We start from the raw sequence: 17824 nt of genomic DNA, 5'->3' as shown, positions 1-17824 counted from the left end.
GGTATGCAACAAAATAAAAAAAAATTTTAAAAAGCATTTGCCTACTCTAAAGTCACAAAGATATTCTCTTTCTTTCTGTAAACACTGCTTAATATTTTATTTGATTATTTATTTATGACATATTTATTTATTTATGGAGATGGGGTCTCAGTATGTTGCCCAGGCTGGTTTCGAACTCCTTGGCTCAAGTGATCCACCCAGCTCAGCCTCCCAAGTAGTTGGGATTACAGGCATGAACCACTGTACCCGGCAAATTGCTTAATATTTTATAATTAGATCATCAAACCAAATAGAATAGATTTTTGTGCATGGTGTGAGGTTGGTTCAAGGTACACTTTTTTCCTGTGGATAGCCAAATGACTCAGCTCCATACCCCAAGGCCACATTCCTTCCCCACTGCACTGGTGTGTCCCCTCGGTCAGAAGTCAGGTGACCCTCTGTCCCATTCCACTGGCCAGTTTGTTTATCTTTGTACCAATACCAAATTGTCTTCATTACCATAGTTTGTTCTTGACCTCTGGTAGTATGAGTTCACCATTAGGACCCCCTCTTCCTCAGGATTTCCTGGGTTAGTTCTGGTCCTTGACATTTTCAGATGAAATTTACAATCAGCTTGCTGATTTAAAAAAACGAACTGTTAGGATTTTGACTTGATTTGCATTGAATCTGTAAGCCAGCAGCATGGCTTCAAACTGCATTTTAAAGCTTTGTTTTCCACTAGACACAGTGGCTCATGCCTGTGATCCCAGCACTTTGGGAGGGCAAGATGGACAGATTACTTGAGGTCAGGAGTTTGAGACCAGCCTGGCCAACATGGTGAAACCCCATCTCTACAAAAAATACAAAATTAGCCTAATGTGGTGGTAGGTGCCTGTAATCCCAGTTACTTGGGAGTCTGAGGCAGGAGAATTGCTTGAACCTGGGAGGCAGAGGTTGCAGTGATCTGAGATTGCGCCAACCTCGGTGTCACTCCAACCTGGGTGACAGAGCAAGAAACTCTGTCTCAAAAAACAAAACAAAACAAAAAAACAACTTTGCTTTCTTTCCTCCTTTTTTTCCAGTCTGAAGGTGTAACTTTGAAACAAAGTGCAGAAGTGTTTCTACAGCGGAATGTTCAGAATGTGAACCTCCTCTCCCTTTCCTGTTCTTTTTTTCTTTTTTTTTTTCGGATAGAGTCTCACTTTGTCACCCAGGCTGGAGTGCGGTGGCATGATCTCTGTTCACTGCAACCTCTGCCTCCCGGGCTCAAGCTATCCTCCTGCCTCAGCCTCTTGAGTAGCTGGGACTGCAGGCTCACATCACTATGCCCAAATAATTTTTTGTAGAGGCGGGGTTTCGCCACGTTGGCCAGACTGGTCTCGAACTCCTGTCCTCAAGTGGTCTAGCCGCCTTGGTGTGACGGCTACTACAGGAATGAACGAAGGGGGACGAACATAGAAATGAAAACAAAGACAAAAGGATTTTTTAAAGAAGGGGTCAGGGGGCTCCTTGCTTCTAGTGAGCAAAGGCAGCCCTGCACTGCTACAGTCCTTCGCTTTTATTGGGTAGAAAGAGCAGGGAGGAGGAGGTAACGATTGGTCAGCTGCTTGGTTGATCACATTATTCTTAACAGGCCTGCAACACTTGGCCTTCCAAAGTGCTAGGATTACAGGCGTGACCCACCATGCCTGGCCTCTTTTCCCATTCTATGCCCCCATGCCTTATGCACATTTACTTACCCAGCTGCTTGCTAAGCACACACCACACTCACTTATCTGGTCATATATTTCCTTAGAAGCTTCAGAGGCCAGATCCTGATACAGACCAGACACCTCTAGCCACGATGGCACCAGTCCTTTCACCAGATGAAATAATAATTCAAGACAAGCCATTGGAGCGAGTCACACCACCTGACACCTCCCAGCCCCTCTGCCCCTTCTGCATTCCAACTCCTCTCTTAAAATACCCATGCATTCGGGGCTGGGCGGGGTGGCTCACGCCTGTAATCCCAACACTTTGCGAGGCTCAGGTGGGTGGATCGTGAAGTCAGGAGATCGAGACCATCCTGGCTAACATGGTAAAACCCCATCTCTCTTTTTTTTTTTTTTTTTTTTTTTGGAGAGGGAGTCTCCTCTGTAGCCCAGGTTGGAGTGCAGTGGCGGGATCTCGGCTCACTGCAAGCTCCGCCCCCCGGGTTCACGCCATTCTCCTGCCTCAGCCTCCCGAGTAGCTGGGACTACAGGCGCCACTACCTCGCCCGGCTAGTTTTTTGTATTTTTTAGTAGAGACGGGGTTTCACCGTGTTAGCCAGGATGGTCTCGATCTCCTGACCTCGTGATCCGCCCGTCTCGGCCTCCCAAAGTGCTGGGATTACAGGCTTGCGCCACCGCGCCCGGCCGTAAAACCCCATCTCTACTAAAAATACAAAAAATTAGCCGGGCGTGGGGGCGGGCGTCTGTAGTCCCAGCAATTTGGGAGGCTGAGGCAGGAGAATGGCGTGAACCTGGGAGGCGGAGCTTGCAGTGAGCCAAGATTGTACCACTGCACTCCAGCGTGGGTGACAGAGCGAGACTCCCTCTCAAAAAACAAACAGACAAACAAACAAACACCACCTGCATTCTCTCCACAAACGGAAGAGTGTAAATTTTTGGAAAGAATTATACTCACTCCTCCCTTGCTAGCGTGGATAATCACATCTCACTCTCTCTTTTTGTACACCTCACTCCTGTTATTGGGCTTCTTTTTACAAGAGGTGAGCAGTGGACCCTTTTGCTGGTTACAAATCAGGATATGAATGTGGTGAGAATTGGAGTATACCCTCTGTTTATTTAGGTCTTCCTTAATTTCTCTCAATTATGCTTTGCAGTGGTCAGTGCAGAAGTTTTGCATATCTTTGTTAGTTTTACATCTAGGTTTTTATTTTTTTTTATATGTTATTGTGAAAGGAAAATAAAAACTCAGGACCCCAGTTCACTATACCAAAAAAAAAAAAAATTAAGTTGAATGCTGAGCCGTGCAAGCAGCTGCCTTTCCCTTTGTTTCTAAGCAGATAGCCACAGATAAAAGGTTCCAGGCTTAGCTGGGTGCGGTGGCTCATGCCTGTAATCCCAGCACTTTGAGAGGCCAGGGTGGGTGGGTGGATTACCTGAGGTCAGGAGTTCAAGACCAGCTTGGCCAACATGGTGAAATCCCATCTCTACTAAAAATACAAAAAAAGTAGCCAGGCGTGGTAGTAGGCGCCTGTAATCCCAGCTACTTGGGAGGCTGAGGCAGGAGAATCACTTGAACCTGATAGGTGGAGGTCGCAGTGAGCTGAGATCACACCACTGCACTCCAGCCTGGGCAACAAGAGCAAAACTCCGTCCAAAAAAAAAAAAAAAAAAAAATGATTCCAGGTCCAGGGCTGTGGCTCATGCCTGTAATCCCAGCTACTTAGGAGGCTGAGGCAGGAGAGCTACTTAAACCCGGGAGGTGGAGGTTACTGTGAGCTGAGGTCATGCCACTGCACTCCAGCCTGGGTGACAGAGTGAGTAACAGAGTGTCTGAAAACAACAACAACGACGCCCAAATCTGGCCAGGTGTGTGGCACACGCCTGTGATCCCAGCACTTTGAGAGGCAGAGGTGGGCATATCTGAGTTCAGGGGTTCGAGACCAGCCTGGCCAATATGGTGAAACCCCATCTCTATTAAAAATACAAAAATTAGCTGGGTGTGGTGGTGCGTGCCTATAATCCCAGCTACTCGGGAGGCTGAGGCACAAGAATCACTTGAACTCAGGAGGCAGAGGATGCAGTGAGCCAAGATAGCACCACGGCACTCCAGCCTGGGTGAAGGAGTGAGACTCTGTCTCAAAAAAAACAAAAAAGTTCAATATTTCCATTCTATGTTCATCTTATCTTGTGTTCAATGTCTCTACTCTATGTTCACCTTATCTTGTGTAAAGTGCTGATTTACTGAGGGCAAGTGTCAGAGACGTGTGAACCAGAGCAACTCCATCTTGAATAGGGGCTGCGTAAAATGAGGATGAGACCTACTGGACTGCATTCCCAGGAGGTCAAGGCATTCTTAGTCACAGGATGAGATAGGAGGTTGGCACAAGATACAGGTCATAAAGACCTTGCTGATAAAACAGGTTGCAGTAAAGAAGCCAGCTAAAACCCACTAAAACCAAGATGGCAACGAGAGTGACTTCTGGTCATCCTCACTACTACATTCCCACTGGTGCCATGACCATTTACAAATGCCATGGCAACATCAGGAAGTTACCCTATGTGGTCTAAAAAGGGGAGACATAAATAATCTATCCCTTGTTTCAGATATAATAAAAAATAACCATAAAAATGGGCAACCAGCTGCCCTCTGGCTGCTCTGCCATTCTTTTATTCCTTTACTTTCTTAATAAACTTGCTACAGGCCGGGCGCGGTGGCTCACGCCTGTAATCCCAGCACTTTGGGAGGCCGAGACGGGCGGATCACGAGGTCAGGAGATCGAGACCATCCTGGCTAACACAGTGAAACCCCGTCTCTACTAAAAAAATACAAAAAACTAGCCGGGCGTGGTGGCGGGCGCCTATAGTCCCAGCTACTCGGGAGGCTGAGGCAGGAGAATGGCGTGAACCCGGGAGGCGGAGCTTGCAGTGAGCTGAGATCCGGCCACTGCACTCCAGCCTGGGCGACAGAGCGAGACTCAGTCTCAAAAAAATAAATAAATAAATAAATAAATAAATAAATAAAAATAAAAATAAAAATAAAAATAAACTTGCTACAGACTTGTCCTGAATTCTTTCTTGTGGGGGATCCAAGAACCCTCTTTGGGGTCTGGATTAGGACCTCTTTCTAATTACACAAGAGGAATTACATAATCGACTCTTCCCCTACCTGTTCCTTTGCTCAGAGAGAGAGAGAGGGAGAGAGACTGGGTTTCGCTCCGTTACCCAGGGTGCAGTACAGTGGGGCAATCACGGCTCACAGCAGCCTGGACCTCCTGGGCTCAGTCGATCCTTGTGTTTCAGCCTCCTGAGTAGCAGGGACTGCAGGCATGCACCACCACACCTGGCCAACTTTTGTATTTTTTTGTAGAGATGTGGTTTCACGATGTTGCCTAGGCTGGTCTTGAACTCCTGGGCTCAAGCAATCTTCTCACCTCACTCTTCTTTTTTAAATTTTGAAGCCCTCAAAGTCACCTTTGGGGAAAGCCACAGACCATAGGCTGCTTCTGTGATTCCATTTTTTTCCCCCTCCTGGGCATTGTCCTTAACCTTGGAAAAATAAACTCCTAAATTGATTGAGACCTGTCTCAGATGCTTTTTGGTTTACACTACTATGAGCGATTTTTACTTCAAAAAAGGTTTGTTTGTTTGTAGCTGGTACGTAGAAATACCATTGATTTTTGCATATATTCCTTGATTCCAATTGATGCGACTTTGACGACTGGAGAAACACCAGGGTTTTGGTTTTGCACTGATAAGATTAATGACACTGACACATGTGGAGTGGTTATTTGTTTTTAGTTTTTTATTTTTTTGAAATGGAGTTTCACTCTTGTTGCCCAGGCTGGAGTGCAACGGCACGGTCTTGGCTCACTGCAACCTCCGCCTCCCAGTTTCAAGCAATTCTCATGCCTCAGCCTCCTGAGTAGCTGAGATTACAGGGATGTGCTGCCGCACCTGGCTAATATGTGTATTTTTAGTGGAGACAGAGTCTCACTATGTTGGTCAGGCTGGTGGAGTGGTTTTAAGGAGCAAAAGGTTTAATAGGCAAGATAAAAAGAAGGAAGAAGAAAGCAGCTTCCCTGTAAAGAGACAGAATGGGGGGATTTGAATAAAGAGAAACTCAATGTGAGTCAAAAACGTGGTTGCTTTTATTGGGATGCTGGAGGAGGCGGTGTTTGGTTTGCATAAGGCCCAGGGGATTGGTTTGACCAGGTGTGTTATTTACCTAGCCAGCGAAAAACCTGGCCCTTTTACTTTAGCCCTTTAATATGCAAATGCAAGTTGCCATGTTTTGAACACATGGTGTTATCTGGAGGTGGCCACGACACTTGGTACACCTGGTGACAAGGACATGACAGTGGGAATTGCCATACTGGGTGAACCCAGTTTTTAAAGGCCAACATTTGCATATTAAAGCTTGCTGCCCCCACCCCTTCAAGGTGCCTTTTTTGTTAGAAAAGAGATGGTTTTGGGATTGTTTTTTATTACAAGAAAATTTTTACTGAGAACCTTTACCTTTATTATTTGCCTAAAAATTATTTTTAATAACTTCTGTATTACTATGACCTTGCTCAATTCACCTGTGTCTAACAGTTTCTCGAGTATCTACAAGTAATGACTCTAAGAGTTAAAGAAAGAGGAAGGAAACATGAAAAGTGGCTCAACAGTCAAAGATAGGTTTGTTTATTCTGGGGAATAAACCTGAGAGGGGCTTCTGGCTGATTTCAGTCAGGGGCACTCTCTCTTACAAACAGCCATTTGTAGTTTTCTTTCTGTGAACGGTGAGTCACATCCCTGTGCATATTTCTACTGGATACTTGGTCTTTAATACTAAGAGTATTTATTGGTTTTTTAGGGTGAGAGGGCTTATCACAAGCTTGGAATGTTTCTGTGTGGGGGAGAAGTTTATGGTGGGGTTGGAATGTCTCTGGTCCCAGGGGAGGTTATCTCGGGGCTGGCATGTCTCTGGTCAGGGAGTGGTTTAGAATGTTTCTGGTCGGAGATGTTATTTGTGGTTTATGGTCATGCTGACCTTAGCCATTAGGCTGATGCCCTTTGGATTTAGGCATTTTTTGATCAAGGTGAACTTTAAAATGACGGTGCTTGTCCAAGATGGCGACAATGCTCCAGTGCTGTCAATGACAGTTTCATGTCCTCCTTTCCAATCTTCATGGCTTTTGTTTTTCTCACCTTATTACATTGGCTAAGACTTCCCTTATACTACTGAAAGGAAATAATGAAATAATTCTTAGCTTGGTTTCAATCTCAAAAGGGAGGCTTTTTATGTTGTGCCTTTAAGCATGACATATACTGTAGGTTTTTGTAGCCACAATTTATCAGATTAAGGAAGTTTCCTTTCATTCCTAGTTGCCGAGAGTTTTTATTGTAACTGAATGTTGGCGAATTTTATCAAATGCTTTTCTGCATCTACTGAGATGGTGAGTAACTTTTCTTCTTTATTCTGTGAGTGTGGTGAATTGTGTTGCTTGATTTTCTTTTTTCTTTTCTGTGTTTTATGACAGGGTCAGGCCCTGTCATCCAGGCTGGGGGGCAGTGGTGTGATCATGGCTCACTGTAGCCTCCACCTCCCAGGCTCAAGTGATCCCCGCACCTCAGCCTCCCGAGTAGCTGAGACTACAGGCAAATGCCACCATGCCCAGCTAATTTTTGCATTTTCTGGTAGAGACAGGGTTTTACCATGTTGGCCTGGCTGGTCTCAAACTTCTGGGCTCAAGTGATCTACAGGCTTCAGCCTCCTAAAGCGCTGGAATTACAGGTATGAGCCTTCATTTTCTAATGTTCAGCCAATCTTGCATTCCCGGAACAAACCTAAATTAGTCTAAATTAGTGATGACGCTTTTTTTTTTTTTTTTTTTTTTTTTGCTTTCTGTGACCCTGGATTTGGTTTGTTCATGTTTTAAGAGTTATGCATCTCTATCATGAATCAAATAGTCCTAGACTTTTCGTTCTTGACATTTTTTTGGCCAGGCTTTGCTTTCAAGGTTATGCTTGCTTCTTCAAAGACGTTGAGCAACCTTTCCTCTTTTATATTCTCTGGAAGTTTGTGTAAGACTGGTATTTTTTTCTTTCATCAGGGTTTCAAAGAATTCACTGAGGAAGTTCTGAGCCTGGAGTCACTTCCTCTGGCCCTGTGGGATCTCACTGTTGTTTGAATTGGCAATGTTTATTTATGAGTAGGCTTGAGAACTTTTTGTCTGTTGAAACAGCCATTTGTAGTTTTCTTTCTGCGAACAATGAGTCACATCCCTGTTCATGTTTCTACTGGATACTTGATCTCTAATATTAAATATTTAAGTATTTAAATATTTCAAAAACCAGCCCCACATCATGTATTGAAACTGTTTTTCTCCAGGTTTTTCACTGGTCTTTTGTTGTTGTAGTGGTTGACAATAGAGATGAGATATTACTATGTTGCTTAGGCTGGTCTCAAACTCCTAGGCTCGAGTGATCCACCCACCTGAGGCGCCCAAAATGCTAGGATCACAGGTGGGAACCATTGTGTTCAGCTTGATGTAAAAAAAAAAAAATCTTAAAAGACCAGTGAAGGCTGGACACAGTGGCTCACACTTGAGATCCCAGCACTTTGAAAGGTTTAGGTGGGCGGATTGCTTCAATCCAGGAGTTTGAGACCAGCCTGAGCAACATGGCAAAACCCCATCTCTATTTTTAAAATTATTTTTAAATCAAAAATTTTTGGCTGAGTGCGGTGTCTCATGCCTGTAACCCAACACTTTGTGGGGCTGAGGCGGGTGGATCACCTGAGGTCAGGAGTTCGAGACCAGCCTGACCAACATGGTGAAACCCCATCTCTACTAAAAATATAAAACTTAGCCGGATGTGGCAGTGGACGCCTGTAATCCCAACTACTCGGGAGGCTGAGGCAGGACAATCGCTTGAACCTGGGAAGTGGAGATTCCAGTGAACTGAGATTGTGCCACTGCACTCCAGCCTGAGCAACAGAGTGGGACTCCATCTCAAAAAAAATTTTTTTTAATATTTAAATAAAAATAAAAATTAAACTAAATTTAAATTTTTAATTTTTACATGTTCATATTTATTAGCTTTTTTTCTTTTATGGCTTTTTGGTTTTATGACATGCCTAGAAGGGTCTGTCCCGCTCTAAGAACATAAATAAAATTTGCTCATGTGTTCTTGTAATATTTATATGGTTTCATTTTGGTTTGTTTGTTTGTTTTGAGACAGAATCTCGCTCTGGAGTGGAGTGGTGCAAACTCGGCTCACTGCAACCTCCACCTCCCAGGTTCAAGTGATTCTCCCACCTCAGCCTCCCAAGCAGCTGGGATTATAGGCGCCCGCCACCATGTCCAGCTAATTTTTACATTTGGAACATTGGGACTTTAGTCTCCCCATCTATAAAACTGGTGTAATCACAGCTCCCCTTCTGGAGAGAATTATATAAATTAACGCATATAAAGCAATAGAATAGCACCCAGCCCAACAGATGCTGTTTCTGTTGTATTAAGATATATATTCGGGTCAAGGGAAGTTCTGTTAAAGGATCGTATGTGCCAGGAGACCCCGACATGCTGAAGGAGCCAAGAAACCGAAGAAAGAGGCCGACAAATCAAGTTTGTTGGTGCGGCACAATTAATTAGAGGAAATTTATAGACAGAAGCGTGGTCTTGGGCAGCCACAAGACATATAATCGTTCACACTGCAAACCCCCAGACCCAGGACTTATATCTTGGGGAAAATATATGTACCCTGGAAGGAATGTGTAAATGGCCACAGGTGTCATATCCTGTGATTTCTGCAACAGCATCAAGGGTGATTTTGGAGGAAACGTACAGTGAATAGGTGTTTCTGCATAATGAGTAATACATCAACTAGACATTTTGGAGGCATTCCCAGACTCAGGGTTAGTTAGAAGTTACATGGTGAGGCCAGGTGCGGTGGCTCAAGCCTGTAATCCCAGCACTTTGGGAGGCCGAGACGGGCAGAGCACGAGGTCAGGAGATCGAGACCATCCTGGCTAACACGGTGAAACCCCGTCTCTACCAAAAAATACAAAAAACTAACCAGGCGCGGTAGTCCCAACTACTCGGGAGGCTGAGGCAGGAGAATGGCGTGAACCTGGGAGGCGGAGCTTGCAGTGAGCTGAGATCCGGCCACTGCACTCCAGCCTGGGCGGCAGAGCGAGACTCCGTCTCAAAAAAAAAAAAAAAAAAGAAGTTACATGAGTTACATGGTGAATTAGCATTTAAGATAAAGTCACTTTTGTCCTTACAAAGGAGTATCTATCCATTCCCATTTTATTCAGTGTTGTTTTTTTTTAATCTGTTTGTTTTTATCAAGAATGTGTGTTAATGGCTGGGTGCAGTGTCTCACGCCTGTAATCCCAGCACTTTGGGAGGCCAAGGCAGATGGATCACCTGATGTCAGAAGTTTGAGACCAGCCTGGCCAACATGGTGAAACTCCGTCTCTACTAAAAATATAATAATTAGCTGGGCGTGGTGGCAGGCACCTGTAATCCCAGCTACTTGGGAGGCTGAGGCAGGAGAGTTACTTAAACCTGGGAGGCGGAAGCTGCAGGGAGCCAAGATCACACCATTGCACTCCAGCTTAGGGGACAAGAGTGAAACTCGATCTCAAAAATAAATAAATAAATAAATAACCAATGTGTGTTAATGCTGGACGTGGTGGCTCACACCTATAATCCTAAACGCTTTGAGAGGCCAAGGTGGGAAGATCGTTTGAGCTCAGGATTTAAGATCAGCCTGGGCAACATGGTGAAACCCCATCTCTACAAAATACCAGCTGGGCGTGGTGATGTGTGCCTGTAGTTTCAGCTACTCAAGAAGCTGAGGCAGAGGCTGGGTGTGGTGGCTTATGCCTGTAATCTCAGCACTTTGGGAGGTCAGGGTGGGCGGATCGCCTGAGGTCAGGAGTTTGAGACCAGCCTGACCAACATGGTGAAACCCTGTCTCTACTAAAAATACAAAATTAGCTGGGCTTGGTGGCGCATGCCTGTAGTCCCAGCTACTTGGGTGGCCGAGGTAGGAGAATCGCTTGAACCCGGGAGGCGGAGGTTGCAGTGAGCCGAGATCACACCACTGCACTCCAGCCTGGGCAACAAGAGCAGAACTCAATCTCAAAAACAAAACAAAACAAACAAACAAAAAAAGCTGAGGCAGGAGGATCTCTTGAGCCTAGGAGATCAAGGCTGCAGTGAGCTGTCATTGCACCACTCTACTCCAGCCTGGGCAACAGAGCGAGACCTTGTCTTTAAATAAATAAATAAACAAATAAACAAATAAATAAATAAAAATGGGTGTTAAATGTTGTCAAATGCATCTTCAGTCTCGATGGAGTGATGTTTTTCTCCTCTGGTGAAAGATAAGAGCTAAGAGTCACGTTCAGGGACATACCGAGAAGACCTTCCTTGCAATATTAGTGCTGAGAGGCCAAGGTGGGAGGATTGTTTGAGCTCAGGATTTAAGATCAGCCTGGGCAACATGATGAAACCCCATCTCTACAAAATATTAGCTGGGCATGGTGATGTGTGCCTGTAGCTTCACTACTCAAGAAGCTGAGGCAGAGGCTGGTAGGTAGGTCACGTTGTTCTTTTTAATACACTACTGGTTCTCTTTTTTAATTATATATTCTCCAATTTTGTTAGGATTTTGCTTTGCATCATAAACACAATTAGTCTGTGGTTTTTTTTGCCAGGTTTGGGGTCAATGCTACGCTGGCTTTGTAAAGCAGATGCGGAAATTTTCCTCCTTATTCTACGGTGTGGGAGCATAATTAGCAGAAGAGATCTCAGGTGCTAATGACAGGACACACTTAACCTGTGGAACTTTCCAGAAGGGTTTTTAAGGTAGGACAGTGTTCTGGCAATGTTTTCAATTCCTTTTTGTGATCGCTGATGTGTTTAGATCTTTGCTCATTATTTTTGGTTTCATTTGTTACTTATATTTAAGGTTGCCAAAGTTAGAATATAAAAATATAGATGCTGGCTGGGGACAGTGGCTCACGCTTGTAATCCCAGCACTTTGGGAAGCTGAGACCAGCGGATCATTTGAGGTTAGGAGTTCCAGACTAGCCTAGCCAACATGGTAAAACCCTGTCTCTACTAAAAATACAAAATTTAGCCAGATGTGGTGGCAGGTGTTTGTAATTCCAGCTACTTGGGAGGCTGAGGCACAAGAATCCCTTGAACCTGGGAGGTAGAGGTTGCAGTGAGCCAAGATTGCACCACTGCACTCCAACCTGGGTGATAGAGTGAGACTCCGTCTCAGAAAAAAATAAATAAATAAATAAACAAACAAACAAACAAATAAAAATATAGGATGCCCAATTAAATCTGAATGTCAGATAAATGACAATTTGTTTTTAGCCTAAGTATGTCCTACGTATTGCAACTCAACTCCATTTATATCATCCTAGAAAGGCTTTTATTATGTCCAAGTTTTCCAATTTATTAAAAGAAAGATGAGTAATCTTTTAACTTCCCCTAAAGATGTGGTTATTTCTTCATTCTCATTTCTTATTTTATGTATTCATTTGTATCAATTCACTAGCTAATAGCCTATTATATATTTTTTCAAAGGCCTATTATTCTGATTTCAGATTTATCAGTTTCTGCTTCAGTTGTTCCTAAGTTCTTTCGCTTTATTTTTCCTTTACTGACTTTTTTTTTCTTTTCTCTCTCTCTCTTTTTTTTTTTGTGTGATGGAGTCTCGCTCTGTCGCCCAGGTTGGAATGAAGTGGCACGATCTCGGCTTGCAGAAACCTCTGCCTGCCAGGTTCAGGTGATTCTCCTGCCTCAGCCTCTTGAATAAGTGGGATTACAGGTGCGTGCCACCTGCCTGGTTAATGTTTGTATTTTTAATAGAGATGGGGTTTCACCATGTTGGGCAGACTGATTTCGAACTTCTGACCTCAAATGATCGGCCTCCCTCAGACTCCCAAAGTGTTGGGATTACAAGTGTGAACCACCACGCCTGGCCTCCTTTACTAACTTCTTAAATAATATACTTTATTTATTTATTTATTTTTGTTTGTTTGTTCTTTTGTTTGTTTGCTTGTTTTTCAGATGGAGTCTCGCTCTGTTGCCCAGGCTGGAGTGCAGTGGTGCCATCTCAGCTCACTGCAAGCTCCACCTCCTGGGTTCAAGCAATTCTCCTGCCTCAACCTCCCAAGTACCTGGGACTACAGGCACACACCACCATGCCCAGCTAATTTTTTTTTTTTTAGTAGAGACGGGGTTTCACCATGCTTGCCAGGCTGGTCTTGAACTCCTGACTCCGTGCCTACCTTGGCCTCCCAAAGTGCTGGGATTACAGGTGTGAGCCACCATGCCTGGTCTGTTTGTTTTTGAGATGGAGTCTCGCTCTGTTACCCAGGCTTGAGTACGGTGGCACGATCTCAGCTCACTGCAACCTCTGCTTCCCAGGTTCAAGCAATTCTCCTGTCTCAGCCTCCCAATCAGCTGTGATCACAGGTGCCGGCCACCACACCTGGCTAATTATTTTGTATTTTTAGTAGAGACAGGGTTTCACCATGTTAGCCAGGCTGGTCTTGAACTCCTAACCTCAAATAATCCACCTGCCTGGGCCTCCCAAAGTGCTGGGATTGTAGACATGAGCCACCGCACCTGGCCTATTTATTTTGATTTGGTGAACGAGCCTTCTCTGGGTAGGTGGCAGTCCCAAGGTTGACCAAGGGTCCATGGAGTGCACACTCACTCTGCAGGTAAGTCAGAATCCGGCACCACGGAGCCAGGGTTGCACCCCTGCTGTGGGGAACAGGAGCCCCTTTTCCTCTCCCTGACATGCAGGGACAAAGTTATCATGCTCTGTGGGTGCCGCTGGGAGGCACTGATAGGAGAGGCTGGCCAGGCCTTCCCAAGCAAGCTCCAGGCAACCTCCCAGCACCCCGGCCCAGATGTAGGTGTGGTCTGGGAGCACAGAGCCAGGTTCCCACTGTGGGGCACCTGGGGTTTGTGCCTAGCAGCCTCTTCCTCCTTTGGTTCCCTTTTCCTTTTTGGCCCACAGGGTTTGGGACAGGTGGTTGCTACCAACAGGTCTCAAGGTGGCCCCACAGACCTAAGCCAGCCACTTCTCCTCAGCCCTCCCCTGCCCATGAAGACTGCTCAGAGGGGCCCCATTGAGAGCTGGATCTGGGACTTTGGTTAAACTGCAAGGGGAGAAGCTCTGTCACCCTGCAGGGCGTGAAGTTCAGCTGAAGCCATTGGGACCATGGCCTGGGAGCCCAACTAGGGGGAGGCTACCACACAGAGCGCCTGAGTTCTGGCAGCGGCCCAAGAGAGTCAGTGATGATGGCAGGTCTGCCCGAGGGTGGGCCGGCTTGGCCCCTCATCTCAAAGTGAGCCAGCTTTTGCTCCCTGACCTTCCTCCTAGTCTGCCAGACCACCCCTTCCAGCCACGCAGTCAAGCCCACATTAGGAATTAGCCCCATCCAGCCCCTCTCCCACATACGACCTCCAAATATGTCCATGTCCCAATCCCTACAACCCAAGATTAGACCTTATGTGGCAAGAGTGACTTTGAAGATGTGATTCAATTAAGAATTTTGAGATGGGGAGATTATCCTGGACCATCCAGGTGGGCCCACTATGCCCCCAAAATTCACATGTTGAAAGCTAATCACCAATGTGATAGTATCAGCAGGTGGGGCCTTTGGGATGTGGTTAGGTCATGAGGGTAGAGCCCTCATGAATGGGATTAGCGCCCTATAAAAGAGACCCCAGAAGCCGGGCATAGTGGGCTGCACCTACAGAACCAGCTACTGAGGAGGCTGAGGCAGGAAGATCTCTTGGGTACAGGAGAGAGCTCTATGATCACGCCATTGCACTCCAGCCTTGGTGACAGAGTGAGACCCTGTCTCTAAAGTAATTAAATAAAAGAGACCCCAGAGAGCTAGCTAGCTTCTTCCACTATGTCAGTTAGAAGGCGCCATATATGAGGACGTGGGCCCTCACAGGACATCAAATCTGCCAGCACCTTGATCTTGGACTTCCCAGCCTCCAGCGCTGTGAGCAATAAATTTCTGTAAAATGCTGTAAGCCACCCACTTTCCAGTATTTTTGTTACAGCAGCCCAGGCAGACTAAAACAACCTCTGTGGCACATTTGGGGTGATGTAGGAACAGCCGATGTTCCCAGGAACCAGTGAGGGGCAGGAGTCCCAGATCCCTCTAGCGAGATCCCCAGAGAGCGCCATGTACCCGCCCTGCAGCTGGCAAAGCTGTTTATGGAAGTTAGAGGCCTGTTGGTTTAGAGCGGCCATTCTCAACCAGGGGGATGCGGCACTGTCTTGAGACAGTTTTGGTTGTCATGAGTGGCTGTGTGTGGTGGGGAGTGCTACCGCATCACACAGGCTGAGGCACGGGATGCTGCTCAACATCCTACAGAGTGGGGACGGCCCTCACAACAAAGAATCACTTCATTCAAAGCATGGATGAGGGCCAGGCGCAGTGACTCACGCCTGTAATCCCAGCATTTTAGGAGGCCGAAGCAGGAGGATTGTTTGAAGCCAGGAGTTTGAGACCAGCCTGGGCAACATGGTGAAACCCCATCTTTACAAAAAAAGCAAAAAACCAGCCGGGCGCGGCGATGCACACCTGTACTCCCAGCTACTTGGAAGCCTGAGGTGGGAGGATGGCTTGAGCCCAGGAGGTCGAGGCTGCAGTGGGCTGAGACTGCACCATTTCACTCCAGCCTGGGTGATAAAGTGAGACCCTGTCTCAAAAAAAAAAAAAAAGGCCGGGCGCGGTGGCTCAAGCCTGTAATCCCAGCACTTTGGGAGGCCGAGACGGGCGGATCACGAGGTCAGAAGATCGAGACCATCCTGGCTAACACGGTGAAACCCCGTCTCTACTAAAAATACAAAAAACTAGTCGGGCGAGGTGGCGGCGCCTGTGGTCCCAGCTACTCGGGAGGCTGAGGCAGGAGAATGGCGTGAACCCGGGAGGCGGAGCTGGCAGTGAGCTGAGATCCGGCCACTGCACTCCAGCCTGGGCGGCAGAGCGAGACTCCGTCTCAAAAAAAAAAAAAAAAAAAAAAAAAATAGCTGAGTATGGCAGCATGCATGGTGGTTTGTGCCTGTAGTCCCAGCCACCTGAGAGGCTGAGGTGAGAAGATGACTTAAGCCAGGGAGGCGAAGGCTGCAGTGAGCCAAGATCGCGCCCTGCATTCCAGCCTGGGTGACAGAGCCAGACCCTGTCTCAAAAAAAGTGACAGAACAGATTCTGTGGCAATAAGATACCAAATTATAAAGAGGGCCCAAGGCCAAGCCAGGCAAGGGTTAATTCATACACCCCGCACTTAAAGAATAAGCTATGTTCTAACAGCAACGAAACTTTCCTTTTTCTCCAGCAGCTAAACAAGCACCGGCCTGAAGCAACGTTAAAGCACTTGGCGGCTCATCCAGCTCACGGATGCCGACTTATTGACCCCCTGTTCTTCCAGCCATAACTACAGCTCTGACTGGACAAGAGACCAATGTCAGTAACTTTCGCCTGATAAGAGATCATTGACCATGAACTGCTCTGGTTGGTTTTCAGAGGCTGCTCACTTGCAGGCCTTCAGGCCCTGAAAAGATCTTTCGACAGATGGAGCCTAATTGTAATTATTTTATTTTATTTTATTTTATTTTATTATTTTTATTGAGATGGAGTCTCACTCTGTTGCCTAGGCTGGAGTCCAGTGGCACCATCTTGGCTCACTGCAACCTCCGCCTCCTGAGTTCAAGCAATTCTCCTGCCTCAGCCTCCCAAGTAGATGGGATTACAGGCACCCGCCACCGTGCCCGGCTAATTTTTATATTTTTAGTAGAGTTGGGGTTTCACCATGTTGGCCAGGCTGGTCTCGAACTCCTGACCTCATGTGATCCACCTGCCTCGGCTCCATGAAGTGCTAGGATTATAGGTGTGAGCCACTGTGCCTGGCCTTGTAATACATTTTAATATTAAGTCTCCACCATCTCCATCCTACAGTGAACATGAGTCCTATGTCACATGCATGTTCTTTCAATACACGTGTCAGGACTGCCTTCATGAATATTCATAGCTCTCCCTGTAACCTGTTGAATATGTATGTTTAGCCAACCCCTTCAGCATATAGCTCCTGCCCCAACCTCTCCTCCTTAGAAGTGCCTATCTCCTGATCACAAGGTCAGGAGATCGAGACCATCCTGGCTAACATGGTGAAACCCCATCTCCACTAAAAATACAAAAAAAATTAGCTGTGCGTGGTGGCGGGTGCCTGTAGTCCCAGCTACTCGGGAGGCTGAGGTAGAAGAATGGCGTGAACCGGGAGGCGGAGCTTGCAGTGAGCTGAGATCGCGCCACTGCACTCCAACCTGGGCAACAGAGCGAGACTCCATCTCAAAAAAAAAAAAAAAAAAAAAGAAGTGCCTGTTTCTGGTCTCTGCCAGAGGCTATGCTTTTGAAAGTGGTGGATGGCCACCCTGCAGGTTGTAACTCTTTATGAAAAATAAAGTTGCCACTGTGGCTCACACCTGTAATCACCCAGCACTTTGGGAGGCCAAGGCAGGTGGATCACCTGAGGTCAGGATTTCAAGACCAGCCTGGCCACATGGTGAAACCCCATGTAATCCCAGCTACTCAGGAGGCGGAGGCAGGAGAATCACTTGAAGCTGGGAGGCAGAAGTTGCAGTGAGCTGAGATTGTGCCACTGCACTCCAGCCTCGGCAACAGAGTGAGACTTTGTTTCAAAGGAAAAAAAAAAAAGAAAGTCAGGGGATGGGAGGAGAGCTTCAGGAAGAATAGCTAATGGATGCTGGGCTTAATACCTAGGTGATGGGTTGATCTCTGCAACAAACAACCAAAGCACGTGTTTATCTATGTAACAAACCTGCATATCCTACATATGGGCCCCTGAACTTAAAATACAAGTTGAAGGAAAAAAAAAAAAAGAAAATCTTGTCGGGCATAGTGGCTCACACCTATAATCCCAGCACTTTGGGAGGCTGAGGAGGGAGGATGGCTTGAGACCAGGAGTTCAAGACCAGCCTGGGCAACAAAGCAAGACCCTGTCTCTACAAAAAAAAAATGTAAAAATTGGCCAGGTTACATCTGTAGTCCCAGTTACTTGGGAGGCTGA

At 46.3% G+C, this 17824-nt stretch overlaps 1 protein-coding gene and 1 long non-coding RNA gene across 3 annotated transcripts in view; one reads left to right on the top strand and one right to left on the bottom strand.

Annotated features, from left to right (window-relative positions):
• Positions 1-17824, bottom strand: part of GGT5 (gamma-glutamyltransferase 5) — a 47566-nt gene that overhangs the window by 15155 nt on the left and 14587 nt on the right. The window lies entirely within an intron of this gene.
• LOC116270681 lies at positions 6359-16312 on the top strand. The gene is made up of 3 exons (XR_004178839.1): positions 6359-7129; positions 11404-11554; positions 16076-16312. It is a non-coding gene; the product is annotated as an uncharacterized LOC116270681 (long non-coding RNA).

This window comes from Papio anubis, chromosome 16, assembly GCF_008728515.1.
Source record: "Papio anubis isolate 15944 chromosome 16, Panubis1.0, whole genome shotgun sequence".
NCBI classification, from domain to species: Eukaryota; Metazoa; Chordata; class Mammalia; order Primates; family Cercopithecidae; genus Papio; species Papio anubis.
Note: the sequence above shows the minus strand (reverse complement) of the source record. Positions and strands in the feature narration are given on the sequence as shown.